Source organism: Daphnia pulicaria, chromosome 6 (assembly GCF_021234035.1).
Source record: "Daphnia pulicaria isolate SC F1-1A chromosome 6, SC_F0-13Bv2, whole genome shotgun sequence".
NCBI classification, from domain to species: domain Eukaryota; kingdom Metazoa; phylum Arthropoda; class Branchiopoda; order Diplostraca; family Daphniidae; genus Daphnia; species Daphnia pulicaria.
The window spans coordinates 7,618,638-7,646,167 of record NC_060918.1 but is presented as its reverse complement, the minus strand read 5'-3'; the positions used below and the strand labels follow the sequence as shown (position 1 = coordinate 7,646,167).

Below are 27,530 nucleotides of genomic sequence, written 5' to 3'. Positions count from 1 at the left end.
ACTGGTAACCATCGCGAATAAAAAAACGCGATCAACTTTGAAAAACTCTCAATGGAATTCATCCACAATCATTCCTATAGATGAATTGAACCCATCCCTATGTCATTGAAATTTTTGATCTAAGAATTTGGACTGGTAACCATCGTGATTGAAAAAAATTTCAAAAAATTTGTTATTGTAAACAAACTATTCATCGCCAACGACATCCCGTATTCCCAAGCGGTCACCCTTCCAAGTACTAACGGGACTTTACGTAACTTAACTTCTGGGAGCTGACGAGACCAGGTGCGTTCTACGTGATATGGCCGTTGACATTCAAAATTGAAAATTTACCCTCCCAGTCCCAATGGATGAATAGAAAATCACTTCAAAGTGATTGAAATGTTTGTTCATTGAATTCGTACTGGTAACCATCGCGAATAAAAAAACGCGATCAACTTTGAAAAACTCTCAATGGAATTCATCCAGAATCATTCCTATAGATGAATTGAACCTATCCCTGTGTCATTGAAATTTTTGATCTACGAATTTGGACTGGTAACCATCGTGATTGAAAAAAAATTTCAAGAAATTTGTTATTGAAAACAAATTATTCATCGCCAACAACACATCGTATTCCCAAGCGGTCACCCTTCCAAGTACTAACGGGACTCGACGTAACTTAACTTCTGGGAGCTGACGAGACCAGGTGCGTTCTACGTGATATGGCCGTTGACATTCAAAAATGAAAATTTACCCTCCCAGTCCCAATGGATGAATAGAAAATCACTTCAAAGTGATTGAAATGTTTGTTCATTGAATTTGGACTGGTAACCATCGCGAATAAAAAAACGCGATCAACTTTGAAAAACTCTCAATGGAATTCATCCACAATCATTCCTATAGATGAATTGAAGCTATCCCTTTGTCATTGAAATTTTTGATCTACGAATTTGGACTGGTAACCATCGTGATTGAAAAAAATTTCAAAAAATTTGTTATTGTAAACAAACTATTCATCGCCAACGACATCCCGTATTCCCAAGCGGTCACCCTTCCAAGTACTAACGGGACTCGACGTAACTTAACTTCTGGGAGCTGACGAGACCAGGTGCGTTCTACGTGATATGGCCGTTGACATTAAAAAATTAAAATTTACCCTCCCTGTCCCAATGGATGAATAGAAAATCACTTCAAAGTGATTGAAATGTTTGTTCATTGAATTCGGACTGGTAACCATCGCGAATAAAAAAACGCGATCAACTTTGAAAAACTCTCAATGGAATTCATCCAGAATCATTCCTATAGATGAATTGAAGCTATCCCTTTGTCATTGAAATTTTTGATCTACGAATTTGGACTGGTAACCATCGTGATTGAAAAAAATTTAAAAAAATTTGTTATTGTAAACAAACTATTCATCGCCAACGACATCCCGTATTCCCAAGCGGTCACCCTTCCAAGTACTAACGGGACTCGACGTAACTTAACTTCTGGGAGCTGACGAGACCAGGTGCGTTCTACGTGATACGGCCGTTGACATTAAAAAATTAAAATTTACCCTCCCTGTCCCAATGGATGAATAGAAAATCACTTCAAAGTGATTGAAATGTTTGTTCATTGAATTCGGACTGGTAACCATCGCGAATAAAAAAACGCGATCAACTTTGAAAAACTCTCAATGGAATTCATCCACAATCATTCCTATAGATGAATTGAACCCATCCCTATGTCATTGAAATTTTTGATCTAAGAATTTGGACTGGTAACCATCGTGATTGAAAAAAATTTCAAAAAATTTGTTATTGTAAACAAACTATTCATCGCCAACGACATCCCGTATTCCCAAGCGGTCACCCTTCCAAGTACTAACGGGACTTTACGTAACTTAACTTCTGGGAGCTGACGAGACCAGGTGCGTTCTACGTGATATGGCCGTTGACATTCAAAATTGAAAATTTACCCTCCCAGTCCCAATGGATGAATAGAAAATCACTTCAAAGTGATTGAAATGTTTGTTCATTGAATTCGTACTGGTAACCATCGCGAATAAAAAAACGCGATCAACTTTGAAAAACTCTCAATGGAATTCATCCAGAATCATTCCTATAGATGAATTGAAGCTATCCCTTTGTCATTGAAATTTTTGATCTACGAATTTGGACTGGTAACCATCGTGATTGAAAAAAATTTAAAAAAATTTGTTATTGTAAACAAACTATTCATCGCCAACGACATCCCGTATTCCCAAGCGGTCACCCTTCCAAGTACTAACGGGACTCGACGTAACTTAACTTCTGGGAGCTGACGAGACCAGGTGCGTTCTACGTGATACGGCCGTTGACATTAAAAAATTAAAATTTACCCTCCCTGTCCCAATGGATGAATAGAAAATCACTTCAAAGTGATTGAAATGTTTGTTCATTGAATTCGGACTGGTAACCATCGCGAATAAAAAAACGCGATCAACTTTGAAAAACTCTCAATGGAATTCATCCACAATCATTCCTATAGATGAATTGAACCCATCCCTATGTCATTGAAATTTTTGATCTAAGAATTTGGACTGGTAACCATCGTGATTGAAAAAAATTTCAAAAAATTTGTTATTGTAAACAAACTATTCATCGCCAACGACATCCCGTATTCCCAAGCGGTCACCCTTCCAAGTACTAACGGGACTTTACGTAACTTAACTTCTGGGAGCTGACGAGACCAGGTGCGTTCTACGTGATATGGCCGTTGACATTCAAAATTGAAAATTTACCCTCCCAGTCCCAATGGATGAATAGAAAATAACTTCAAAGTGATTGAAATGTTTGTTCATTGAATTCGTACTGGTAACCATCGCGAATAAAAAAACGCGATCAACTTTGAAAAACTCTCAATGGAATTCATCCAGAATCATTCCTATAGATGAATTGAACCTATCCCTGTGTCATTGAAATTTTTGATCTACGAATTTGGACTGGTAACCATCGTGATTGAAAAAAAATTTCAAGAAATTTGTTATTGAAAACAAATTATTCATCGCCAACGACACATCGTATTCCCAAGCGGTCACCCTTCCAAGTACTAACGGGACTCGACGTAACTTAACTTCTGGGAGCTGACGAGACCAGGTGCGTTCTACGTGATATGGCCGTTGACATTCAAAAATGAAAATTTACCCTCCCAGTCCCAATGGATGAATAGAAAATCACTTCAAAGTGATTGAAATGTTTGTTCATTGAATTTGGACTGGTAACCATCGCGAATAAAAAAACGCGATCAACTTTGAAAAACTCTCAATGGAATTCATCCAGAATCATTCCTATAGATGAATTGAAGCTATCCCTTTGTCATTGAAATTTTTGATCTACGAATTTGGACTGGTAACCATCGTGATTGAAAAAAATTTCAAAAAATTTGTTATTGTAAACAAACTATTCATCGCCAACGACATCCCGTATTCCCAAGCGGTCACCCTTCCAAGTACTAACGGGACTCGACGTAACTTAACTTCTGGGAGCTGACGAGACCAGGTGCGTTCTACGTGATATGGCCGTTGACATTAAAAAATTAAAATTTACCCTCCCTGTCCCAATGGATGAATAGAAAATCACTTCAAAGTGATTGAAATGTTTGTTCATTGAATTCGGACTGGTAACCATCGCGAATAAAAAAACGCGATCAACTTTGAAAAACTCTCAATGGAATTCATCCACAATCATTCTTATAGATGAATTGAACCCATCCCTATGTCATTGAAATTTTTGATCTAAGAATTTGGACTGGTAACCATCGTGATTGAAAAAAATTTTCAAAAAATTTGTTATTGTAAACAAACTATTCATCGCCAACGACATCCCGTATTCCCAAGCGGTCACCCTTCCAAGTACTAACGGGACTTTACGTAACTTAACTTCTGGGAGCTGACGAGACCAGGTGCGTTCTACGTGATATGGCCGTTGACATTCAAAATTGAAAATTTACCCTCCCAGTCCCAATGGATGAATAGAAAATCACTTCAAAGTGATTGAAATGTTTGTTCATTGAATTCGTACTGGTAACCATCGCGAATAAAAAAACGCGATCAACTTTGAAAAACTCTCAATGGAATTCATCCAGAATCATTCCTATAGATGAATTGAACCTATCCCTGTGTCATTGAAATTTTTGATCTACGAATTTGGACTGGTAACCATCGTGATTGAAAAAAAATTTCAAGAAAATTGTTATTGAAAACAAACTATTCATCGCCAACGACATCCCGTATTCCCAAGCGGTCACCCTTCCAAGTACTAACGGGACTCGACGTAACTTAACTTCTAGGAGCTGACGAGACCAGGTGCGTTCTACGTGATATGGCCGTTGACATTCAAAAATGAAAATTTACCCTCCCAGTCCCAATGGATGAATAGAAAATCACTTCAAAGTGATTGAAATGTTTGTTCATTGAATTTGGACTGGTAACCATCGCGAATAAAAAAACGTGATCAACTTTGAAAAACTCTCAATGGAATTCATCCAGAATCATTCCTATAGATGAATTGAACCTATCCCTGTGTCATTGAAATTTTTGATCTACGAATTTGGACTGGTAACCATCGTGATTGAAAAAAAATTTAAAGAAATTTGTTATTGAAAACAAACTATTCATCGCCAACGACATCCCGTATTCCCAAGCGGTCACCCTTCCAAGTACTAACGGGACTCGACGGAACTTAACTTCTGGGAGCTAACGAGACCAGGTCCGTTCTACGTGATATGGCCGTTGACATTCAAAAATGAAAATTTACCCTCCCAGTCCCAATGGATGAATAGAAAATCACTTCAAAGTGATTGAAATGTTTTTTCATTGAATTCGGACTGGTAACCATCGCGAATAAAAAAACGCGATCAACTTTGAAAAACTCTCAATGGAATTCATCCAGAATCATTCCTATAGATGAATTGAACCCATCCCTATGTCATTGAAATTTTTGATCTACGAATTTGGACTGGTAACCATCGTGATTGAAAAAAATTTCAATATATTTGTTATTGTAAACAAACTATTCATCGCCAACGACATCCCGTATTCCCAAGCGGTCACCCTTCCAAGTACTAACGGGACTCGACGTAACTTAACTTCTGGGAGCTGACGAGACCAGGTGCGTTCTACGTGATATGGCCGTTGACATTAAAAAATTAAAATTTACCCTCCCTGTCCCAATGGATGAATAGAAAATCACTTCAAAGTGATTGAAATGTTTGTTCATTGAATTCGGACTGGTAACCATCGCGAATAAAAAAACGCGATCAACTTTGAAAAACTCTCAATGGAATTCATCCAGAATCATTCCTATAGATGAATTGAAGCTATCCCTTTGTCATTGAAATTTTTGATCTACGAATTTGGACTGGTAACCATCGTGATTGAAAAAAATTTCAAGAAATTTGTTATTGTAAACAAACTATTCATCGCCAACGACATCCCGTATTCCCAAGCGGTCACCCTTCCAAGTACTAACGGGACTCGACGTAACTTAACTTCTGGGAGCTGACGAGACCAGGTGCGTTCTACGTGATATGGCCGTTGACATTAAAAATTAAAATTTACCCTCCCTGTCCCAATGGATGAATAGAAAATCACTTCAAAGTGATTGAAATGTTTGTTCATTGAATTCGGACTGGTAACCATCGCGAATAAAAAAACGCGATCAACTTTGAAAAACTCTCAATGGAATTCATCCAGAATCATTCCTATAGATGAATTGAAGCTATCCCTTTGTCATTGAAATTTTTGATCTACGAATTTGGACTGGTAACCATCGTGATTGAAAAAAATTTCAAAAAATTTTTTATTGTAAACAAACTATTCATCGCCAACGACATCCCGTATTCCCAAGCGGTCACCCTTCCAAGTACTAACGGGACTCGACGTAACTTAACTTCTGGGAGCTGACGAGACCAGGTGCGTTCTACGTGATATGGCCGTTGACATTAAAAAATTAAAATTTACCCTCCCTGTCCCAATGGATGAATAGAAAATCACTTCAAAGTGATTGAAATGTTTGTTCATTGAATTCGTACTGGTAACCATCGCGAATAAAAAAACGCGATCAACTTTGAAAAACTCTCAATGGAATTCATCCAGAATCATTCCTATAGATGAATTGAACCTATCCCTGTGTCATTGAAATTTTTGATCTACGAATTTGGACTGGTAACCATCGTGATTGAAAAAAAATTTCAAGAAAATTGTTATTGAAAACAAACTATTCATCGCCAACGACATCCCGTATTCCCAAGCGGTCACCCTTCCAAGTACTAACGGGACTCGACGTAACTTAACTTCTAGGAGCTGACGAGACCAGGTGCGTTCTACGTGATATGGCCGTTGACATTCAAAAATGAAAATTTACCCTCCCAGTCCCAATGGATGAATAGAAAATCACTTCAAAGTGATTGAAATGTTTGTTCATTGAATTTGGACTGGTAACCATCGCGAATAAAAAAACGCGATCAACTTTGAAAAACTCTCAATGGAATTCATCCAGAATCATTCCTATAGATGAATTGAACCTATCCCTGTGTCATTGAAATTTTTGATCTACGAATTTGGACTGGTAACCATCGTGATTGAAAAAAAATTTAAAGAAATTTGTTATTGAAAACAAACTATTCATCGCCAACGACATCCCGTATTCCCAAGCGGTCACCCTTCCAAGTACTAACGGGACTCGACGGAACTTAACTTCTGGGAGCTAACGAGACCAGGTCCGTTCTACGTGATATGGCCGTTGACATTCAAAAATGAAAATTTACCCTCCCAGTCCCAATGGATGAATAGAAAATCACTTCAAAGTGATTGAAATGTTTTTTCATTGAATTCGGACTGGTAACCATCGCGAATAAAAAAACGCGATCAACTTTGAAAAACTCTCAATGGAATTCATCCAGAATCATTCCTATAGATGAATTGAACCCATCCCTATGTCATTGAAATTTTTGATCTACGAATTTGGACTGGTAACCATCGTGATTGAAAAAAATTTCAATATATTTGTTATTGTAAACAAACTATTCATCGCCAACGACATCCCGTATTCCCAAGCGGTCACCCTTCCAAGTACTAACGGGACTCGACGTAACTTAACTTCTGGGAGCTGACGAGACCAGGTGCGTTCTACGTGATATGGCCGTTGACATTAAAAAATTAAAATTTACCCTCCCTGTCCCAATGGATGAATAGAAAATCACTTCAAAGTGATTGAAATGTTTGTTCATTGAATTCGGACTGGTAACCATCGCGAATAAAAAAACGCGATCAACTTTGAAAAACTCTCAATGGAATTCATCCAGAATCATTCCTATAGATGAATTGAAGCTATCCCTTTGTCATTGAAATTTTTGATCTACGAATTTGGACTGGTAACCATCGTGATTGAAAAAAATTTCAAGAAATTTGTTATTGTAAACAAACTATTCATCGCCAACGACATCCCGTATTCCCAAGCGGTCACCCTTCCAAGTACTAACGGGACTCGACGTAACTTAACTTCTGGGAGCTGACGAGACCAGGTGCGTTCTACGTGATATGGCCGTTGACATTAAAAATTAAAATTTACCCTCCCTGTCCCAATGGATGAATAGAAAATCACTTCAAAGTGATTGAAATGTTTGTTCATTGAATTCGGACTGGTAACCATCGCGAATAAAAAAACGCGATCAACTTTGAAAAACTCTCAATGGAATTCATCCAGAATCATTCCTATAGATGAATTGAAGCTATCCCTTTGTCATTGAAATTTTTGATCTACGAATTTGGACTGGTAACCATCGTGATTGAAAAAAATTTCAAAAAATTTGTTATTGTAAACAAACTATTCATCGCCAACGACATCCCGTATTCCCAAGCGGTCACCCTTCCAAGTACTAACGGGACTCGACGTAACTTAACTTCTGGGAGCTGACGAGACCAGGTGCGTTCTACGTGATATGGCCGTTGACATTAAAAAATTAAAATTTACCCTCCCTGTCCCAATGGATGAATAGAAAATCACTTCAAAGTGATTGAAATGTTTGTTCATTGAATTCGGACTGGTAACCATCGCGAATAAAAAAACGCGATCAACTTTGAAAAACTCTCAATGGAATTCATCCAGAATCATTCCTATAGATGAATTGAAGCTATCCCTTTGTCATTGAAATTTTTGATCTACGAATTTGGACTGGTAACCATCGTGATTGAAAAAAATTTCAAGAAATTTGTTATTGTAAACAAACTATTCATCGCCAACGACATCCCGTATTCCCAAGCGGTCACCCTTCCAAGTACTAACGGGACTCGACGTAACTTAACTTCTGGGAGCTGACGAGACCAGGTGCGTTCTACGTGATATGGCCGTTGACATTAAAAATTAAAATTTACCCTCCCTGTCCCAATGGATGAATAGAAAATCACTTCAAAGTGATTGAAATGTTTGTTCATTGAATTCGGACTGGTAACCATCGCGAATAAAAAAACGCGATCAACTTTGAAAAACTCTCAATGGAATTCATCCAGAATCATTCCTATAGATGAATTGAAGCTATCCCTTTGTCATTGAAATTTTTGATCTACGAATTTGGACTGGTAACCATCGTGATTGAAAAAAATTTCAAAAAATTTGTTATTGTAAACAAACTATTCATCGCCAACGACATCCCGTATTCCCAAGCGGTCACCCTTCCAAGTACTAACGGGACTCGACGTAACTTAACTTCTGGGAGCTGACGAGACCAGGTGCGTTCTACGTGATATGGCCGTTGACATTAAAAAATTAAAATTTACCCTCCCTGTCCCAATGGATGAATAGAAAATCACTTCAAAGTGATTGAAATGTTTGTTCATTGAATTCGGACTGGTAACCATCGCGAATAAAAAAACGCGATCAACTTTGAAAAACTCTCAATGGAATTCATCCAGAATCATTCCTATAGATGAATTGAAGCTATCCCTTTGTCATTGAAATTTTTGATCTACGAATTTGGACTGGTAACCATCGTGATTGAAAAAAATTTCAAAAAATTTGTTATTGTAAACAAACTATTCATCGCCAACGACATCCCGTATTCCCAAGCGGTCACCCTTCCAAGTACTAACGGGACTCGACGTAACTTAACTTCTGGGAGCTGACGAGACCAGGTGCGTTCTACGTGATATGGCCGTTGACATTAAAAAATTAAAATTTACCCTCCCTGTCCCAATGGATGAATAGAAAATCACTTCAAAGTGATTGAAATGTTTGTTCATTGAATTCGGACTGGTAACCATCGCGAATAAAAAAACGCGATCAACTTTGAAAAACTCTCAATGGAATTCATCCACAATCATTCCTATAGATGAATTGAACCCATCCCTATGTCATTGAAATTTTTGATCTACGAATTTGGACTGGTAACCATCGTGATTGAAAAAAAATTTAAAAAAATTTGTTATTGTAAACAAACTATTCATCGCCAACGACATCCCGTATTCCCAAGCGGTCACCCTTCCAAGTACTAACGGAACTCGACGTAACTTAACTTCTGGGAGCTGACGAGACCAGGTGCGTTCTACGTGATATGGCCGTTGACATTCAAAAATTAAAATTTACCCTCCCTGTCCCAATGGATGAATAGAAAATCACTTCAAAGTGATTGAAATGTTTGTTCATTGAATTCGGACTGGTAACCATCGCGAATAAAAAAACGCGATCAACTTTGAAAAACTCTCAATGGAATTCATCCAGAATCATTCCTATAGATGAATTGAAGCTATCCCTTTGTCATTGAAATTTTTGATCTACGAATTTGGACTGGTAACCATCGTGATTGAAAAAAATTTCAAGAAATTTGTTATTGTAAACAAACTATTCATCGCCAACGACATCCCGTATTCCCAAGCGGTCACCCTTCCAAGTACTAACGGGACTCGACGTAACTTAACTTCTGGGAGCTGACGAGACCAGGTGCGTTCTACGTGATATGGCCGTTGACATTAAAAATTAAAATTTACCCTCCCTGTCCCAATGGATGAATAGAAAATCACTTCAAAGTGATTGAAATGTTTGTTCATTGAATTCGGACTGGTAACCATCGCGAATAAAAAAACGCGATCAACTTTGAAAAACTCTCAATGGAATTCATCCAGAATCATTCCTATAGATGAATTGAAGCTATCCCTTTGTCATTGAAATTTTTGATCTACGAATTTGGACTGGTAACCATCGTGATTGAAAAAAATTTCAAAAAATTTGTTATTGTAAACAAACTATTCATCGCCAACGACATCCCGTATTCCCAAGCGGTCACCCTTCCAAGTACTAACGGGACTCGACGTAACTTAACTTCTGGGAGCTGACGAGACCAGGTGCGTTCTACGTGATATGGCCGTTGACATTAAAAAATTAAAATTTACCCTCCCTGTCCCAATGGATGAATAGAAAATCACTTCAAAGTGATTGAAATGTTTGTTCATTGAATTCGGACTGGTAACCATCGCGAATAAAAAAACGCGATCAACTTTGAAAATCTCTCAATGGAATTCATCCACAATCATTCCTATAGATGAATTGAACCCATCCCTATGTCATTGAAATTTTTGATCTACGAATTTGGACTGGTAACCATCGTGATTGAAAAAAAATTTAAAAAAATTTGTTATTGTAAACAAACTATTCATCGCCAACGACATCCCGTATTCCCAAGCGGTCACCCTTCCAAGTACTAACGGAACTCGACGTAACTTAACTTCTGGGAGCTGACGAGACCAGGTGCGTTCTACGTGATATGGCCGTTGACATTAAAAAATTAAAATTTACCCTCCCTGTCCCAATGGATGAATAGAAAATCACTTCAAAGTGATTGAAATGTTTGTTCATTGAATTCGGACTGGTAACCATCGCGAATAAAAAAACGCGATCAACTTTGAAAAACTCTCAATGGAATTCATCCACAATCATTCCTATAGATGAATTGAACCCATCCCTATGTCATTGAAATTTTTGATCTACGAATTTGGACTGGTAACCATCGTGATTGAAAAAAATTTCAATATATTTGTTATTGTAAACAAACTATTCATCGCCAACGACATCCCGTATTCCCAAGCGGTCACCCTTCCAAGTACTAACGGGACTCGACGTAACTTAACTTCTGGGAGCTGACGAGACCAGGTGCGTTCTACGTGATATGGCCGTTGACATTAAAAAATTAAAATTTACCCTCCCTGTCCCAATGGATGAATAGAAAATCACTTCAAAGTGATTGAAATGTTTGTTCATTGAATTCGGACTGGTAACCATCGCGAATAAAAAAACGCGATCAACTTTGAAAAACTCTCAATGGAATTCATCCAGAATCATTCCTATAGATGAATTGAAGCTATCCCTTTGTCATTGAAATTTTTGATCTACGAATTTGGACTGGTAACCATCGTGATTGAAAAAAATTTCAAGAAATTTGTTATTGTAAACAAACTATTCATCGCCAACGACATCCCGTATTCCCAAGCGGTCACCCTTCCAAGTACTAACGGGACTCGACGTAACTTAACTTCTGGGAGCTGACGAGACCAGGTGCGTTCTACGTGATATGGCCGTTGACATTAAAAATTAAAATTTACCCTCCCTGTCCCAATGGATGAATAGAAAATCACTTCAAAGTGATTGAAATGTTTGTTCATTGAATTCGGACTGGTAACCATCGCGAATAAAAAAACGCGATCAACTTTGAAAAACTCTCAATGGAATTCATCCAGAATCATTCCTATAGATGAATTGAAGCTATCCCTTTGTCATTGAAATTTTTGATCTACGAATTTGGACTGGTAACCATCGTGATTGAAAAAAATTTCAAAAAATTTGTTATTGTAAACAAACTATTCATCGCCAACGACATCCCGTATTCCCAAGCGGTCACCCTTCCAAGTACTAACGGGACTCGACGTAACTTAACTTCTGGGAGCTGACGAGACCAGGTGCGTTCTACGTGATATGGCCGTTGACATTAAAAAATTAAAATTTACCCTCCCTGTCCCAATGGATGAATAGAAAATCACTTCAAAGTGATTGAAATGTTTGTTCATTGAATTCGGACTGGTAACCATCGCGAATAAAAAAACGCGATCAACTTTGAAAAACTCTCAATGGAATTCATCCAGAATCATTCCTATAGATGAATTGAAGCTATCCCTTTGTCATTGAAATTTTTGATCTACGAATTTGGACTGGTAACCATCGTGATTGAAAAAAATTTCAAGAAATTTGTTATTGTAAACAAACTATTCATCGCCAACGACATCCCGTATTCCCAAGCGGTCACCCTTCCAAGTACTAACGGGACTCGACGTAACTTAACTTCTGGGAGCTGACGAGACCAGGTGCGTTCTACGTGATATGGCCGTTGACATTAAAAATTAAAATTTACCCTCCCTGTCCCAATGGATGAATAGAAAATCACTTCAAAGTGATTGAAATGTTTGTTCATTGAATTCGGACTGGTAACCATCGCGAATAAAAAAACGCGATCAACTTTGAAAAACTCTCAATGGAATTCATCCAGAATCATTCCTATAGATGAATTGAAGCTATCCCTTTGTCATTGAAATTTTTGATCTACGAATTTGGACTGGTAACCATCGTGATTGAAAAAAATTTCAAAAAATTTGTTATTGTAAACAAACTATTCATCGCCAACGACATCCCGTATTCCCAAGCGGTCACCCTTCCAAGTACTAACGGGACTCGACGTAACTTAACTTCTGGGAGCTGACGAGACCAGGTGCGTTCTACGTGATATGGCCGTTGACATTAAAAAATTAAAATTTACCCTCCCTGTCCCAATGGATGAATAGAAAATCACTTCAAAGTGATTGAAATGTTTGTTCATTGAATTCGGACTGGTAACCATCGCGAATAAAAAAACGCGATCAACTTTGAAAAACTCTCAATGGAATTCATCCACAATCATTCCTATAGATGAATTGAACCCATCCCTATGTCATTGAAATTTTTGATCTACGAATTTGGACTGGTAACCATCGTGATTGAAAAAAAATTTAAAAAAATTTGTTATTGTAAACAAACTATTCATCGCCAACGACATCCCGTATTCCCAAGCGGTCACCCTTCCAAGTACTAACGGAACTCGACGTAACTTAACTTCTGGGAGCTGACGAGACCAGGTGCGTTCTACGTGATATGGCCGTTGACATTCAAAAATTAAAATTTACCCTCCCTGTCCCAATGGATGAATAGAAAATCACTTCAAAGTGATTGAAATGTTTGTTCATTGAATTCGGACTGGTAACCATCGCGAATAAAAAAACGCGATCAACTTTGAAAAACTCTCAATGGAATTCATCCACAATCATTCCTATAGATGAATTGAACCCATCCCTATGTCATTGAAATTTTTGATCTACGAATTTGGACTGGTAACCATCGTGATTGAAAAAAAATTTAAAAAAATTTGTTATTGTAAACAAACTATTCATCGCCAAAGACATCCCGTATTCCCAAGCGGTCACCCTTCCAAGTACTAACGGGACTCGACGTAACTTAACTTCTGGGAGCTGACGAGACCAGGTGCGTTCTACGTGATATGGCCGTTGACATTAAAAAATTAAAATTTACCCTCCCTGTCCCAATGGATGAATAGAAAATCACTTCAAAGTGATTGAAATGTTTGTTCATTGAATTCGGACTGGTAACCATCGCGAATAAAAAAACGCGATCAACTTTGAAAAACTCTCAATGGAATTCATCCACAATCATTCCTATAGATGAATTGAACCCATCCCTATGTCATTGAAATTTTTGATCTACGAATTTGGACTGGTAACCATCGTGATTGAAAAAAAATTTCAAAAAATTTGTTATTGTAAACAAACTATTCATCGCCAAAGACATCCCGTATTCCCAAGCGGTCACCCTTCCAAGTACTAACGGGACTCGACGTAACTTAACTTCTGGGAGCTGACGAGACCAGGTGCGTTCTACGTGATATGGCCGTTGACATTAAAAAATTAAAATTTACCCTCCCTGTCCCAATGGATGAATAGAAAATCACTTCAAAGTGATTGAAATGTTTGTTCATTGAATTCGGACTGGTAACCATCGCGAATAAAAAAACGCGATCAACTTTGAAAAACTCTCAATGGAATTCATCCACAATCATTCCTATAGATGAATTGAACCCATCCCTATGTCATTGAAATTTTTGATCTACGAATTTGGACTGGTAACCATCGTGATTGAAAAAAAATTTCAAAAAATTTGTTATTGTAAACAAACTATTCATCGCCAACGACATCCCGTATTCCCAAGCGGTCACCCTTCCAAGTACTAACGGGACTCGACGTAACTTAACTTCTGGGAGCTGACGAGACCAGGTGCGTTCTACGTGATATGGCCGTTGACATTCAAAATTGAAAATTTACCCTCCCAGTCCCAATGGATGAATAGAAAATCACTTCAAAGTGATTGAAATGTTTGTTCATTGAATTCGTACTGGTAACCATCGCGAATAAAAAAACGCGATCAACTTTGAAAAACTCTCAATGGAATTCATCCAGAATCATTCCTATAGATGAATTGAACCTATCCCTGTGTCATTGAAATTTTTGATCTACGAATTTGGACTGGTAACCATCGTGATTGAAAAAAAATTTCAAGAAATTTGTTATTGAAAACAAACTATTCATCGCCAACGACACATCGTATTCCCAAGCGGTCACCCTTCCAAGTACTAACGGGACTCGACGTAACTTAACTTCTGGGAGCTGACGAGACCAGGTGCGTTCTACGTGATATGGCCGTTGACATTAAAAAATTAAAATTTACCCTCCCTGTCCCAATGGATGAATAGAAAATCACTTCAAAGTGATTGAAATGTTTGTTCATTGAATTCGGACTGGTAACCATCGCGAATAAAAAAACGCGATCAACTTTGAAAAACTCTCAATGGAATTCATCCACAATCATTCCTATAGATGAATTGAACCCATCCCTATGTCATTGAAATTTTTGATCTACGAATTTGGACTGGTAACCATCGTGATTGACAAAAAATTTCAAAAAATTTGTTATTGTAAACAAACTATTCATCGCCAACGACATCCCGTATTCCCAAGCGGTCACCCTTCCAAGTACTAACGGGACTCGACGTAACTTAACTTCTGGGAGCTGACGAGACCAGGTGCGTTCTACGTGATATGGCCGTTGACATTAAAAAATTAAAATTTACCCTCCCTGTCCCAATGGATGAATAGAAAATCACTTCAAAGTGATTGAAATGTTTGTTCATTGAATTCGGACTGGTAACCATCGCGAATAAAAAAACGCGATCAACTTTGAAAAACTCTCAATGGAATTCATCCACAATCATTCCTATAGATGAATTGAACCCATCCCTATGTCATTGAAATTTTTGATCTACGAATTTGGACTGGTAACCATCGTGATTGAAAAAAAATTTAAAAAAATTTGTTATTGTAAACAAACTATTCATCGCCAAAGACATCCCGTATTCCCAAGCGGTCACCCTTCCAAGTACTAACGGGACTCGACGTAACTTAACTTCTGGGAGCTGACGAGACCAGGTGCGTTCTACGTGATATGGCCGTTGACATTAAAAAATTAAAATTTACCCTCCCTGTCCCAATGGATGAATAGAAAATCACTTCAAAGTGATTGAAATGTTTGTTCATTGAATTCGGACTGGTAACCATCGCGAATAAAAAAACGCGATCAACTTTGAAAAACTCTCAATGGAATTCATCCAGAATCATTCCTATAGATGAATTGAAGCTATCCCTTTGTCATTGAAATTTTTGATCTACGAATTTGGACTGGTAACCATCGTGATTGAAAAAAATTTCAAAAAATTTGTTATTGTAAACAAACTATTCATCGCCAACGACATCCCGTATTCCCAAGCGGTCACCCTTCCAAGTACTAACGGGACTCGACGTAACTTAACTTCTGGGAGCTGACGAGACCAGGTGCGTTCTACGTGATATGGCCGTTGACATTCAAAAATGAAAATTTACCCTCCCAGTCCCAATGGATGAATAGAAAATCACTTCAAAGTGATTGAAATGTTTGTTCATTGAATTCGTACTGGTAACCATCGCGAATAAAAAAACCCGATCAACTTTGAAAAACTCTCAATGGAATTCATCCACAATCATTCCTATAGATGAATTGAACCCATCCCTATGTCATTGAAATTTTTGATCTAAGAATTTGGACTGGTAACCATCGTGATTGAAAAAAAATTTCAAAAAATTTGTTATTGTAAACAAACTATTCATCGCCAACGACATCCCGTATTCCCAAGCGGTCACCCTTCCAAGTACTAACGGGACTCGACGTAACTTAACTTCTGGGAGCTGACGAGACCAGGTGCGTTCTACGTGATATGGCCGTTGACATTCAAAATTGAAAATTTACCCTCCCAGTCCCAATGGATGAATAGAAAATCACTTCAAAGTGATTGAAATGTTTGTTCATTGAATTCGTACTGGTAACCATCGCGAATAAAAAAACGCGATCAACTTTGAAAAACTCTCAATGGAATTCATCCAGAATCATTCCTATAGATGAATTGAAGCTATCCCTTTGTCATTGAAATTTTTGATCTACGAATTTGGACTGGTAACCATCGTGATTGAAAAAAATTTCAAGAAATTTGTTATTGTAAACAAACTATTCATCGCCAACGACATCCCGTATTCCCAAGCGGTCACCCTTCCAAGTACTAACGGGACTCGACGTAACTTAACTTCTGGGAGCTGACGAGACCAGGTGCGTTCTACGTGATATGGCCGTTGACATTAAAAATTAAAATTTACCCTCCCTGTCCCAATGGATGAATAGAAAATCACTTCAAAGTGATTGAAATGTTTGTTCATTGAATTCGGACTGGTAACCATCGCGAATAAAAAAACGCGATCAACTTTGAAAAACTCTCAATGGAATTCATCCAGAATCATTCCTATAGATGAATTGAAGCTATCCCTTTGTCATTGAAATTTTTGATCTACGAATTTGGACTGGTAACCATCGTGATTGAAAAAAATTTCAAAAAATTTGTTATTGTAAACAAACTATTCATCGCCAACGACATCCCGTATTCCCAAGCGGTCACCCTTCCAAGTACTAACGGGACTCGACGTAACTTAACTTCTGGGAGCTGACGAGACCAGGTGCGTTCTACGTGATATGGCCGTTGACATTAAAAAATTAAAATTTACCCTCCCTGTCCCAATGGATGAATAGAAAATCACTTCAAAGTGATTGAAATGTTTGTTCATTGAATTCGGACTGGTAACCATCGCGAATAAAAAAACGCGATCAACTTTGAAAATCTCTCAATGGAATTCATCCACAATCATTCCTATAGATGAATTGAACCCATCCCTATGTCATTGAAATTTTTGATCTACGAATTTGGACTGGTAACCATCGTGATTGAAAAAAAATTTAAAAAAATTTGTTATTGTAAACAAACTATTCATCGCCAACGACATCCCGTATTCCCAAGCGGTCACCCTTCCAAGTACTAACGGAACTCGACGTAACTTAACTTCTGGGAGCTGACGAGACCAGGTGCGTTCTACGTGATATGGCCGTTGACATTAAAAAATTAAAATTTACCCTCCCTGTCCCAATGGATGAATAGAAAATCACTTCAAAGTGATTGAAATGTTTGTTCATTGAATTCGGACTGGTAACCATCGCGAATAAAAAAACGCGATCAACTTTGAAAAACTCTCAATGGAATTCATCCACAATCATTCCTATAGATGAATTGAACCCATCCCTATGTCATTGAAATTTTTGATCTACGAATTTGGACTGGTAACCATCGTGATTGAAAAAAATTTCAATATATTTGTTATTGTAAACAAACTATTCATCGCCAACGACATCCCGTATTCCCAAGCGGTCACCCTTCCAAGTACTAACGGGACTCGACGTAACTTAACTTCTGGGAGCTGACGAGACCAGGTGCGTTCTACGTGATATGGCCGTTGACATTAAAAAATTAAAATTTACCCTCCCTGTCCCAATGGATGAATAGAAAATCACTTCAAAGTGATTGAAATGTTTGTTCATTGAATTCGGACTGGTAACCATCGCGAATAAAAAAACGCGATCAACTTTGAAAAACTCTCAATGGAATTCATCCAGAATCATTCCTATAGATGAATTGAAGCTATCCCTTTGTCATTGAAATTTTTGATCTACGAATTTGGACTGGTAACCATCGTGATTGAAAAAAATTTCAAGAAATTTGTTATTGTAAACAAACTATTCATCGCCAACGACATCCCGTATTCCCAAGCGGTCACCCTTCCAAGTACTAACGGGACTCGACGTAACTTAACTTCTGGGAGCTGACGAGACCAGGTGCGTTCTACGTGATATGGCCGTTGACATTAAAAATTAAAATTTACCCTCCCTGTCCCAATGGATGAATAGAAAATCACTTCAAAGTGATTGAAATGTTTGTTCATTGAATTCGGACTGGTAACCATCGCGAATAAAAAAACGCGATCAACTTTGAAAAACTCTCAATGGAATTCATCCAGAATCATTCCTATAGATGAATTGAAGCTATCCCTTTGTCATTGAAATTTTTGATCTACGAATTTGGACTGGTAACCATCGTGATTGAAAAAAATTTCAAAAAATTTGTTATTGTAAACAAACTATTCATCGCCAACGACATCCCGTATTCCCAAGCGGTCACCCTTCCAAGTACTAACGGGACTCGACGTAACTTAACTTCTGGGAGCTGACGAGACCAGGTGCGTTCTACGTGATATGGCCGTTGACATTAAAAAATTAAAATTTACCCTCCCTGTCCCAATGGATGAATAGAAAATCACTTCAAAGTGATTGAAATGTTTGTTCATTGAATTCGGACTGGTAACCATCGCGAATAAAAAAACGCGATCAACTTTGAAAAACTCTCAATGGAATTCATCCAGAATCATTCCTATAGATGAATTGAAGCTATCCCTTTGTCATTGAAATTTTTGATCTACGAATTTGGACTGGTAACCATCGTGATTGAAAAAAATTTCAAGAAATTTGTTATTGTAAACAAACTATTCATCGCCAACGACATCCCGTATTCCCAAGCGGTCACCCTTCCAAGTACTAACGGGACTCGACGTAACTTAACTTCTGGGAGCTGACGAGACCAGGTGCGTTCTACGTGATATGGCCGTTGACATTAAAAATTAAAATTTACCCTCCCTGTCCCAATGGATGAATAGAAAATCACTTCAAAGTGATTGAAATGTTTGTTCATTGAATTCGGACTGGTAACCATCGCGAATAAAAAAACGCGATCAACTTTGAAAAACTCTCAATGGAATTCATCCAGAATCATTCCTATAGATGAATTGAAGCTATCCCTTTGTCATTGAAATTTTTGATCTACGAATTTGGACTGGTAACCATCGTGATTGAAAAAAATTTCAAAAAATTTGTTATTGTAAACAAACTATTCATCGCCAACGACATCCCGTATTCCCAAGCGGTCACCCTTCCAAGTACTAACGGGACTCGACGTAACTTAACTTCTGGGAGCTGACGAGACCAGGTGCGTTCTACGTGATATGGCCGTTGACATTAAAAAATTAAAATTTACCCTCCCTGTCCCAATGGATGAATAGAAAATCACTTCAAAGTGATTGAAATGTTTGTTCATTGAATTCGGACTGGTAACCATCGCGAATAAAAAAACGCGATCAACTTTGAAAAACTCTCAATGGAATTCATCCACAATCATTCCTATAGATGAATTGAACCCATCCCTATGTCATTGAAATTTTTGATCTACGAATTTGGACTGGTAACCATCGTGATTGAAAAAAAATTTAAAAAAATTTGTTATTGTAAACAAACTATTCATCGCCAACGACATCCCGTATTCCCAAGCGGTCACCCTTCCAAGTACTAACGGAACTCGACGTAACTTAACTTCTGGGAGCTGACGAGACCAGGTGCGTTCTACGTGATATGGCCGTTGACATTCAAAAATTAAAATTTACCCTCCCTGTCCCAATGGATGAATAGAAAATCACTTCAAAGTGATTGAAATGTTTGTTCATTGAATTCGGACTGGTAACCATCGCGAATAAAAAAACGCGATCAACTTTGAAAAACTCTCAATGGAATTCATCCACAATCATTCCTATAGATGAATTGAACCCATCCCTATGTCATTGAAATTTTTGATCTACGAATTTGGACTGGTAACCATCGTGATTGAAAAAAAATTTAAAAAAATTTGTTATTGTAAACAAACTATTCATCGCCAAAGACATCCCGTATTCCCAAGCGGTCACCCTTCCAAGTACTAACGGGACTCGACGTAACTTAACTTCTGGGAGCTGACGAGACCAGGTGCGTTCTACGTGATATGGCCGTTGACATTAAAAAATTAAAATTTACCCTCCCTGTCCCAATGGATGAATAGAAAATCACTTCAAAGTGATTGAAATGTTTGTTCATTGAATTCGGACTGGTAACCATCGCGAATAAAAAAACGCGATCAACTTTGAAAAACTCTCAATGGAATTCATCCACAATCATTCCTATAGATGAATTGAACCCATCCCTATGTCATTGAAATTTTTGATCTACGAATTTGGACTGGTAACCATCGTGATTGAAAAAAAATTTCAAAAAATTTGTTATTGTAAACAAACTATTCATCGCCAAAGACATCCCGTATTCCCAAGCGGTCACCCTTCCAAGTACTAACGGGACTCGACGTAACTTAACTTCTGGGAGCTGACGAGACCAGGTGCGTTCTACGTGATATGGCCGTTGACATTAAAAAATTAAAATTTACCCTCCCTGTCCCAATGGATGAATAGAAAATCACTTCAAAGTGATTGAAATGTTTGTTCATTGAATTCGGACTGGTAACCATCGCGAATAAAAAAACGCGATCAACTTTGAAAAACTCTCAATGGAATTCATCCACAATCATTCCTATAGATGAATTGAACCCATCCCTATGTCATTGAAATTTTTGATCTACGAATTTGGACTGGTAACCATCGTGATTGAAAAAAAATTTCAAAAAATTTGTTATTGTAAACAAACTATTCATCGCCAACGACATCCCGTATTCCCAAGCGGTCACCCTTCCAAGTACTAACGGGACTCGACGTAACTTAACTTCTGGGAGCTGACGAGACCAGGTGCGTTCTACGTGATATGGCCGTTGACATTCAAAATTGAAAATTTACCCTCCCAGTCCCAATGGATGAATAGAAAATCACTTCAAAGTGATTGAAATGTTTGTTCATTGAATTCGTACTGGTAACCATCGCGAATAAAAAAACGCGATCAACTTTGAAAAACTCTCAATGGAATTCATCCAGAATCATTCCTATAGATGAATTGAACCTATCCCTGTGTCATTGAAATTTTTGATCTACGAATTTGGACTGGTAACCATCGTGATTGAAAAAAAATTTCAAGAAATTTGTTATTGAAAACAAACTATTCATCGCCAACGACACATCGTATTCCCAAGCGGTCACCCTTCCAAGTACTAACGGGACTCGACGTAACTTAACTTCTGGGAGCTGACGAGACCAGGTGCGTTCTACGTGATATGGCCGTTGACATTAAAAAATTAAAATTTACCCTCCCTGTCCCAATGGATGAATAGAAAATCACTTCAAAGTGATTGAAATGTTTGTTCATTGAATTCGGACTGGTAACCATCGCGAATAAAAAAACGCGATCAACTTTGAAAAACTCTCAATGGAATTCATCCACAATCATTCCTATAGATGAATTGAACCCATCCCTATGTCATTGAAATTTTTGATCTACGAATTTGGACTGGTAACCATCGTGATTGACAAAAAATTTCAAAAAATTTGTTATTGTAAACAAACTATTCATCGCCAACGACATCCCGTATTCCCAAGCGGTCACCCTTCCAAGTACTAACGGGACTCGACGTAACTTAACTTCTGGGAGCTGACGAGACCAGGTGCGTTCTACGTGATATGGCCGTTGACATTAAAAAATTAAAATTTACCCTCCCTGTCCCAATGGATGAATAGAAAATCACTTCAAAGTGATTGAAATGTTTGTTCATTGAATTCGGACTGGTAACCATCGCGAATAAAAAAACGCGATCAACTTTGAAAAACTCTCAATGGAATTCATCCACAATCATTCCTATAGATGAATTGAACCCATCCCTATGTCATTGAAATTTTTGATCTACGAATTTGGACTGGTAACCATCGTGATTGAAAAAAAATTTAAAAAAATTTGTTATTGTAAACAAACTATTCATCGCCAAAGACATCCCGTATTCCCAAGCGGTCACCCTTCCAAGTACTAACGGGACTCGACGTAACTTAACTTCTGGGAGCTGACGAGACCAGGTGCGTTCTACGTGATATGGCCGTTGACATTAAAAAATTAAAATTTACCCTCCCTGTCCCAATGGATGAATAGAAAATCACTTCAAAGTGATTGAAATGTTTGTTCATTGAATTCGGACTGGTAACCATCGCGAATAAAAAAACGCGATCAACTTTGAAAAACTCTCAATGGAATTCATCCAGAATCATTCCTATAGATGAATTGAAGCTATCCCTTTGTCATTGAAATTTTTGATCTACGAATTTGGACTGGTAACCATCGTGATTGAAAAAAATTTCAAAAAATTTGTTATTGTAAACAAACTATTCATCGCCAACGACATCCCGTATTCCCAAGCGGTCACCCTTCCAAGTACTAACGGGACTCGACGTAACTTAACTTCTGGGAGCTGACGAGACCAGGTGCGTTCTACGTGATATGGCCGTTGACATTCAAAAATGAAAATTTACCCTCCCAGTCCCAATGGATGAATAGAAAATCACTTCAAAGTGATTGAAATGTTTGTTCATTGAATTCGTACTGGTAACCATCGCGAATAAAAAAACCCGATCAACTTTGAAAAACTCTCAATGGAATTCATCCACAATCATTCCTATAGATGAATTGAACCCATCCCTATGTCATTGAAATTTTTGATCTAAGAATTTGGACTGGTAACCATCGTGATTGAAAAAAAATTTCAAAAAATTTGTTATTGTAAACAAACTATTCATCGCCAACGACATCCCGTATTCCCAAGCGGTCACCCTTCCAAGTACTAACGGGACTCGACGTAACTTAACTTCTGGGAGCTGACGAGACCAGGTACGTTCTACGTGATATGGCCGTTGACATTCAAAATTGAAAATTTACCCTCCCAGTCCCAATGGATGAATAGAAAATCACTTCAAAGTGATTGAAATGTTTGTTCATTGAATTCGTACTGGTAACCATCGCGAATAAAAAAACGCGATCAACTTTGAAAAACTCTCAATGGAATTCATCCAGAATCATTCCTATAGATGAATTGAACCTATCCCTGTGTCATTGAAATTTTTGATCTACGAATTTGGACTGGTAACCATCGTGATTGAAAAAAAATTTCAAGAAATTTGTTATTGAAAACAAACTATTCATCGCCAACGACACATCGTATTCCCAAGCGGTCACCCTTCCAAGTACTAACGGGACTCGACGTAACTTAACTTCTGGGAGCTGACGAGACCAGGTGCGTTCTACGTGATATGGCCGTTGACATTAAAAAATTAAAATTTACCCTCCCTGTCCCAATGGATGAATAGAAAATCACTTCAAAGTGATTGAAATGTTTGTTCATTGAATTCGGACTGGTAACCATCGCGAATAAAAAAACGCGATCAACTTTGAAAAACTCTCAATGGAATTCATCCACAATCATTCCTATAGATGAATTGAACCCATCCCTATGTCATTGAAATTTTTGATCTACGAATTTGGACTGGTAACCATCGTGATTGACAAAAAATTTCAAAAAATTTGTTATTGTAAACAAACTATTCATCGCCAAAGACATCCCGTATTCCCAAGCGGTCACCCTTCCAAGTACTAACGGGACTCGACGTAACTTAACTTCTGGGAGCTGACGAGACCAGGTGCGTTCTACGTGATATGGCCGTTGACATTAAAAAATTAAAATTTACCCTCCCTGTCCCAATGGATGAATAGAAAATCACTTCAAAGTGATTGAAATGTTTGTTCATTGAATTCGGACTGGTAACCATCGCGAATAAAAAAACGCGATCAACTTTGAAAAACTCTCAATGGAATTCATCCACAATCATTCCTATAGATGAATTGAACCCATCCCTATGTCATTGAAATTTTTGATCTACGAATTTGGACTGGTAACCATCGTGATTGAAAAAAAATTTCAAAAAATTTGTTATTGTAAACAAACTATTCATCGCCAAAGACATCCCGTATTCCCAAGCGGTCACCCTTCCAAGTACTAACGGGACTCGACGTAACTTAACTTCTGGGAGCTGACGAGACCAGGTGCGTTCTACGTGATATGGCCGTTGACATTAAAAAATTAAAATTTACCCTCCCTGTCCCAATGGATGAATAGAAAATCACTTCAAAGTGATTGAAATGTTTGTTCATTGAATTCGGACTGGTAACCATCGCGAATAAAAAAACGCGATCAACTTTGAAAAACTCTCAATGGAATTCATCCACAATCATTCCTATAGATGAATTGAACCCATCCCTATGTCATTGAAATTTTTGATCTACGAATTTGGACTGGTAACCATCGTGATTGAAAAAAAATTTCAAAAAATTTGTTATTGTAAACAAACTATTCATCGCCAAAGACATCCCGTATTCCCAAGCGGTCACCCTTCCAAGTACTAACGGGACTCGACGTAACTTAACTTCTGGGAGCTGACGAGACCAGGTGCGTTCTACGTGATATGGCCGTTGACATTAAAAAATTAAAATTTACCCTCCCTGTCCCAATGGATGAATAGAAAATCACTTCAAAGTGATTGAAATGTTTGTTCATTGAATTCGGACTGGTAACCATCGCGAATAAAAAAACGCGATCAACTTTGAAAAACTCTCAATGGAATTCATCCACAATCATTCCTATAGATGAATTGAACCCATCCCTATGTCATTGAAATTTTTGATCTACGAATTTGGACTGGTAACCATCGTGATTGAAAAAAAATTTAAAAAAATTTGTTATTGTAAACAAACTATTCATCGCCAACGACATCCCGTATTCCCAAGCGGTCACCCTTCCAAGTACTAACGGAACTCGACGTAACTTAACTTCTGGGAGCTGACGAGACCAGGTGCGTTCTACGTGATATGGCCGTTGACATTCAAAAATTAAAATTTACCCTCCCTGTCCCAATGGATGAATAGAAAATCACTTCAAAGTGATTGAAATGTTTGTTCATTGAATTCGGACTGGTAACCATCGCGAATAAAAAAACGCGATCAACTTTGAAAAACTCTCAATGGAATTCATCCACAATCATTCCTATAGATGAATTGAACCCATCCCTATGTCATTGAAATTTTTGATCTACGAATTTGGACTGGTAACCATCGTGATTGAAAAAAAATTTCAAAAAATTTGTTATTGTAAACAAACTATTCATCGCCAAAGACATCCCGTATTCCCAAGCGGTCACCCTTCCAAGTACTAACGGGACTCGACGTAACTTAACTTCTGGGAGCTGACGAGACCAGGTGCGTTCTACGTGATATGGCCGTTGACATTCAAAAATGAAAATTTACCCTCCCAGTCCCAATGGATGAATAGAAAATCACTTCAAAGTGACTGAAATGTTTGTTCATTGAATTCGGACTGGTAACCATCGCGAATAAAAAAACGCGATCAACTTTGAAAAACTCTCAATGGAATTCATCCAGAATCATTCCTATAGATGAATTGAACCCATCCCTATGTCATTGAAATTTTTGATCTACGAATTTGGACTGGTAACCATCGTGATTGAACAAAATTTCAATAAATTTGTTATTGTAAACAAACTATTCATCGCCAACGACATCCCGTATTCCCAAGCGGTCACCCTTCCAAGTACTAACGGGACTCGACGTAACTTAACTTCTGGGAGCTGACGAGACCAGGTGCGTTCTACGTGATATGGCCGTTGACATTAAAAAATTAAAATTTACACTCCCTGTCCCAATGGATGAATAGAAAATCACTTCAAAGTGATTGAAATGTTTGTTCATTGAATTCGGACTGGTAACCATCGCGAATAAAAAAACGCGATCAACTTTGAAAAACTCTCAATGGAATTCATCCAGAATCATTCCTATAGATGAATTGAAGCTATCCCTTTGTCATTGAAATTTTTGATCTACGAATTTGGACTGGTAACCATCGTGATTGAAAAAAATTTCAAAAAATTTGTTATTGTAAACAAACTATTCATCGCCAACGACATCCCGTATTCCCAAGCGGTCACCCTTCCAAGTACTAACGGGACTCGACGTAACTTAACTTCTGGGAGCTGACGAGACCAGGTGCGTTCTACGTGATATGGCCGTTGACATTCAAAAATGAAAATTTACCCTCCCAGTCCCAATGGATGAATAGAAAATCACTTCAAAGTGATTGAAATGTTTGTTCATTGAATTCGTACTGGTAACCATCGCGAATAAAAAAACCCGATCAACTTTGAAAAACTCTCAATGGAATTCATCCACAATCATTCCTATAGATGAATTGAACCCATCCCTATGTCATTGAAATTTTTGATCTAAGAATTTGGACTGGTAACCATCGTGATTGAAAAAAAATTTCAAAAAATTTGTTATTGTAAACAAACTATTCATCGCCAACGACATCCCGTATTCCCAAGCGGTCACCCTTCCAAGTACTAACGGGACTCGACGTAACTTAACTTCTGGGAGCTGACGAGACCAGGTGCGTTCTACGTGATATGGCCGTTGACCTTCAAAATTGAAAATTTACCCTCCCAGTCCCAATGGATGAATAGAAAATCACTTCAAAGTGATTGAAATGTTTGTTCATTGAATTCGTACTGGTAACCATCGCGAATAAAAAAACGCGATCAACTTTGAAAAACTCTCAATGGAATTCATCCAGAATCATTCCTATAGATGAATTGAACCTATCCCTGTGTCATTGAAATTTTTGATCTACGAATTTGGACTGGTAACCATCGTGATTGAAAAAAAATTTCAAGAAATTTGTTATTGAAAACAAACTATTCATCGCCAACGACACATCGTATTCCCAAGCGGTCACCCTTCCAAGTACTAACGGGACTCGACGTAACTTAACTTCTGGGAGCTGACGAGACCAGGTGCGTTCTACGTGATATGGCCGTTGACATTAAAAAATTAAAATTTACCCTCCCTGTCCCAATGGATGAATAGAAAATCACTTCAAAGTGATTGAAATGTTTGTTCATTGAATTCGGACTGGTAACCATCGCGAATAAAAAAACGCGATCAACTTTGAAAAACTCTCAATGGAATTCATCCACAATCATTCCTATAGATGAATTGAACCCATCCCTATGTCATTGAAATTTTTGATCTACGAATTTGGACTGGTAACCATCGTGATTGACAAAAAATTTCAAAAAA

General features: G+C 37.9%; 68 pseudogenes; all 68 read right to left on the bottom strand.

Moving 5' to 3' along the window:
• Nucleotides 1-194: 194 nt before the first annotated feature.
• On the bottom strand, nt 195-313 carry LOC124344803 (annotated as a pseudogene).
• Nucleotides 314-597: 284 nt separating this feature from the next.
• LOC124345460 lies at nt 598-716 on the bottom strand (annotated as a pseudogene).
• A 283-nt stretch (nt 717-999) lies between these two features.
• On the bottom strand, nt 1,000-1,118 carry LOC124346644 (annotated as a pseudogene).
• A 283-nt stretch (nt 1,119-1,401) lies between these two features.
• Nucleotides 1,402-1,520, bottom strand: LOC124344738 (annotated as a pseudogene).
• A 283-nt stretch (nt 1,521-1,803) lies between these two features.
• On the bottom strand, nt 1,804-1,922 carry LOC124344801 (annotated as a pseudogene).
• A 283-nt stretch (nt 1,923-2,205) lies between these two features.
• Nucleotides 2,206-2,324, bottom strand: LOC124344737 (annotated as a pseudogene).
• Nucleotides 2,325-2,607: 283 nt separating this feature from the next.
• On the bottom strand, nt 2,608-2,726 carry LOC124344800 (annotated as a pseudogene).
• A 284-nt stretch (nt 2,727-3,010) lies between these two features.
• Nucleotides 3,011-3,129, bottom strand: LOC124345327 (annotated as a pseudogene).
• A 283-nt stretch (nt 3,130-3,412) lies between these two features.
• On the bottom strand, nt 3,413-3,531 carry LOC124346643 (annotated as a pseudogene).
• A 284-nt stretch (nt 3,532-3,815) lies between these two features.
• LOC124344799 lies at nt 3,816-3,934 on the bottom strand (annotated as a pseudogene).
• A 284-nt stretch (nt 3,935-4,218) lies between these two features.
• On the bottom strand, nt 4,219-4,337 carry LOC124344795 (annotated as a pseudogene).
• Nucleotides 4,338-4,621: 284 nt separating this feature from the next.
• Nucleotides 4,622-4,740, bottom strand: LOC124345826 (annotated as a pseudogene).
• A 283-nt stretch (nt 4,741-5,023) lies between these two features.
• Nucleotides 5,024-5,142, bottom strand: LOC124346642 (annotated as a pseudogene).
• Nucleotides 5,143-5,425: 283 nt separating this feature from the next.
• Nucleotides 5,426-5,544, bottom strand: LOC124346641 (annotated as a pseudogene).
• Nucleotides 5,545-5,826: 282 nt separating this feature from the next.
• LOC124346640 lies at nt 5,827-5,945 on the bottom strand (annotated as a pseudogene).
• Nucleotides 5,946-6,229: 284 nt separating this feature from the next.
• On the bottom strand, nt 6,230-6,348 carry LOC124344794 (annotated as a pseudogene).
• Nucleotides 6,349-6,632: 284 nt separating this feature from the next.
• LOC124345825 lies at nt 6,633-6,751 on the bottom strand (annotated as a pseudogene).
• A 283-nt stretch (nt 6,752-7,034) lies between these two features.
• LOC124346639 lies at nt 7,035-7,153 on the bottom strand (annotated as a pseudogene).
• Nucleotides 7,154-7,436: 283 nt separating this feature from the next.
• Nucleotides 7,437-7,555, bottom strand: LOC124346638 (annotated as a pseudogene).
• Nucleotides 7,556-7,837: 282 nt separating this feature from the next.
• Nucleotides 7,838-7,956, bottom strand: LOC124346637 (annotated as a pseudogene).
• A 283-nt stretch (nt 7,957-8,239) lies between these two features.
• LOC124346636 lies at nt 8,240-8,358 on the bottom strand (annotated as a pseudogene).
• Nucleotides 8,359-8,640: 282 nt separating this feature from the next.
• On the bottom strand, nt 8,641-8,759 carry LOC124346634 (annotated as a pseudogene).
• A 283-nt stretch (nt 8,760-9,042) lies between these two features.
• Nucleotides 9,043-9,161, bottom strand: LOC124346633 (annotated as a pseudogene).
• A 284-nt stretch (nt 9,162-9,445) lies between these two features.
• Nucleotides 9,446-9,564, bottom strand: LOC124344695 (annotated as a pseudogene).
• A 283-nt stretch (nt 9,565-9,847) lies between these two features.
• Nucleotides 9,848-9,966, bottom strand: LOC124346632 (annotated as a pseudogene).
• A 282-nt stretch (nt 9,967-10,248) lies between these two features.
• On the bottom strand, nt 10,249-10,367 carry LOC124346631 (annotated as a pseudogene).
• A 284-nt stretch (nt 10,368-10,651) lies between these two features.
• Nucleotides 10,652-10,770, bottom strand: LOC124344694 (annotated as a pseudogene).
• A 283-nt stretch (nt 10,771-11,053) lies between these two features.
• LOC124346630 lies at nt 11,054-11,172 on the bottom strand (annotated as a pseudogene).
• A 283-nt stretch (nt 11,173-11,455) lies between these two features.
• Nucleotides 11,456-11,574, bottom strand: LOC124346629 (annotated as a pseudogene).
• Nucleotides 11,575-11,856: 282 nt separating this feature from the next.
• Nucleotides 11,857-11,975, bottom strand: LOC124346628 (annotated as a pseudogene).
• Nucleotides 11,976-12,258: 283 nt separating this feature from the next.
• Nucleotides 12,259-12,377, bottom strand: LOC124346627 (annotated as a pseudogene).
• A 282-nt stretch (nt 12,378-12,659) lies between these two features.
• LOC124346626 lies at nt 12,660-12,778 on the bottom strand (annotated as a pseudogene).
• A 284-nt stretch (nt 12,779-13,062) lies between these two features.
• Nucleotides 13,063-13,181, bottom strand: LOC124344693 (annotated as a pseudogene).
• A 284-nt stretch (nt 13,182-13,465) lies between these two features.
• On the bottom strand, nt 13,466-13,584 carry LOC124345304 (annotated as a pseudogene).
• Nucleotides 13,585-13,868: 284 nt separating this feature from the next.
• On the bottom strand, nt 13,869-13,987 carry LOC124345303 (annotated as a pseudogene).
• A 284-nt stretch (nt 13,988-14,271) lies between these two features.
• On the bottom strand, nt 14,272-14,390 carry LOC124346625 (annotated as a pseudogene).
• A 284-nt stretch (nt 14,391-14,674) lies between these two features.
• Nucleotides 14,675-14,793, bottom strand: LOC124345326 (annotated as a pseudogene).
• Nucleotides 14,794-15,077: 284 nt separating this feature from the next.
• LOC124346623 lies at nt 15,078-15,196 on the bottom strand (annotated as a pseudogene).
• A 284-nt stretch (nt 15,197-15,480) lies between these two features.
• Nucleotides 15,481-15,599, bottom strand: LOC124345302 (annotated as a pseudogene).
• A 283-nt stretch (nt 15,600-15,882) lies between these two features.
• On the bottom strand, nt 15,883-16,001 carry LOC124346622 (annotated as a pseudogene).
• Nucleotides 16,002-16,285: 284 nt separating this feature from the next.
• LOC124346621 lies at nt 16,286-16,404 on the bottom strand (annotated as a pseudogene).
• Nucleotides 16,405-16,687: 283 nt separating this feature from the next.
• On the bottom strand, nt 16,688-16,806 carry LOC124346620 (annotated as a pseudogene).
• Nucleotides 16,807-17,088: 282 nt separating this feature from the next.
• On the bottom strand, nt 17,089-17,207 carry LOC124346618 (annotated as a pseudogene).
• A 284-nt stretch (nt 17,208-17,491) lies between these two features.
• LOC124344691 lies at nt 17,492-17,610 on the bottom strand (annotated as a pseudogene).
• A 283-nt stretch (nt 17,611-17,893) lies between these two features.
• LOC124346617 lies at nt 17,894-18,012 on the bottom strand (annotated as a pseudogene).
• Nucleotides 18,013-18,295: 283 nt separating this feature from the next.
• On the bottom strand, nt 18,296-18,414 carry LOC124346616 (annotated as a pseudogene).
• A 282-nt stretch (nt 18,415-18,696) lies between these two features.
• LOC124346615 lies at nt 18,697-18,815 on the bottom strand (annotated as a pseudogene).
• Nucleotides 18,816-19,098: 283 nt separating this feature from the next.
• Nucleotides 19,099-19,217, bottom strand: LOC124346614 (annotated as a pseudogene).
• A 282-nt stretch (nt 19,218-19,499) lies between these two features.
• Nucleotides 19,500-19,618, bottom strand: LOC124346613 (annotated as a pseudogene).
• A 284-nt stretch (nt 19,619-19,902) lies between these two features.
• On the bottom strand, nt 19,903-20,021 carry LOC124344690 (annotated as a pseudogene).
• Nucleotides 20,022-20,305: 284 nt separating this feature from the next.
• LOC124345301 lies at nt 20,306-20,424 on the bottom strand (annotated as a pseudogene).
• Nucleotides 20,425-20,708: 284 nt separating this feature from the next.
• Nucleotides 20,709-20,827, bottom strand: LOC124345299 (annotated as a pseudogene).
• A 284-nt stretch (nt 20,828-21,111) lies between these two features.
• LOC124346611 lies at nt 21,112-21,230 on the bottom strand (annotated as a pseudogene).
• A 284-nt stretch (nt 21,231-21,514) lies between these two features.
• Nucleotides 21,515-21,633, bottom strand: LOC124345325 (annotated as a pseudogene).
• A 284-nt stretch (nt 21,634-21,917) lies between these two features.
• Nucleotides 21,918-22,036, bottom strand: LOC124346610 (annotated as a pseudogene).
• Nucleotides 22,037-22,320: 284 nt separating this feature from the next.
• Nucleotides 22,321-22,439, bottom strand: LOC124345298 (annotated as a pseudogene).
• A 283-nt stretch (nt 22,440-22,722) lies between these two features.
• LOC124346609 lies at nt 22,723-22,841 on the bottom strand (annotated as a pseudogene).
• A 284-nt stretch (nt 22,842-23,125) lies between these two features.
• Nucleotides 23,126-23,244, bottom strand: LOC124344684 (annotated as a pseudogene).
• A 284-nt stretch (nt 23,245-23,528) lies between these two features.
• LOC124345324 lies at nt 23,529-23,647 on the bottom strand (annotated as a pseudogene).
• Nucleotides 23,648-23,931: 284 nt separating this feature from the next.
• On the bottom strand, nt 23,932-24,050 carry LOC124345296 (annotated as a pseudogene).
• Nucleotides 24,051-24,334: 284 nt separating this feature from the next.
• On the bottom strand, nt 24,335-24,453 carry LOC124345295 (annotated as a pseudogene).
• Nucleotides 24,454-24,737: 284 nt separating this feature from the next.
• Nucleotides 24,738-24,856, bottom strand: LOC124345294 (annotated as a pseudogene).
• A 284-nt stretch (nt 24,857-25,140) lies between these two features.
• On the bottom strand, nt 25,141-25,259 carry LOC124344689 (annotated as a pseudogene).
• Nucleotides 25,260-25,543: 284 nt separating this feature from the next.
• LOC124345293 lies at nt 25,544-25,662 on the bottom strand (annotated as a pseudogene).
• A 283-nt stretch (nt 25,663-25,945) lies between these two features.
• Nucleotides 25,946-26,064, bottom strand: LOC124346608 (annotated as a pseudogene).
• A 283-nt stretch (nt 26,065-26,347) lies between these two features.
• On the bottom strand, nt 26,348-26,466 carry LOC124346607 (annotated as a pseudogene).
• Nucleotides 26,467-26,750: 284 nt separating this feature from the next.
• Nucleotides 26,751-26,869, bottom strand: LOC124346606 (annotated as a pseudogene).
• Nucleotides 26,870-27,153: 284 nt separating this feature from the next.
• LOC124345321 lies at nt 27,154-27,272 on the bottom strand (annotated as a pseudogene).
• Between the last annotated feature and the right edge of the window lie 258 nt (nt 27,273-27,530).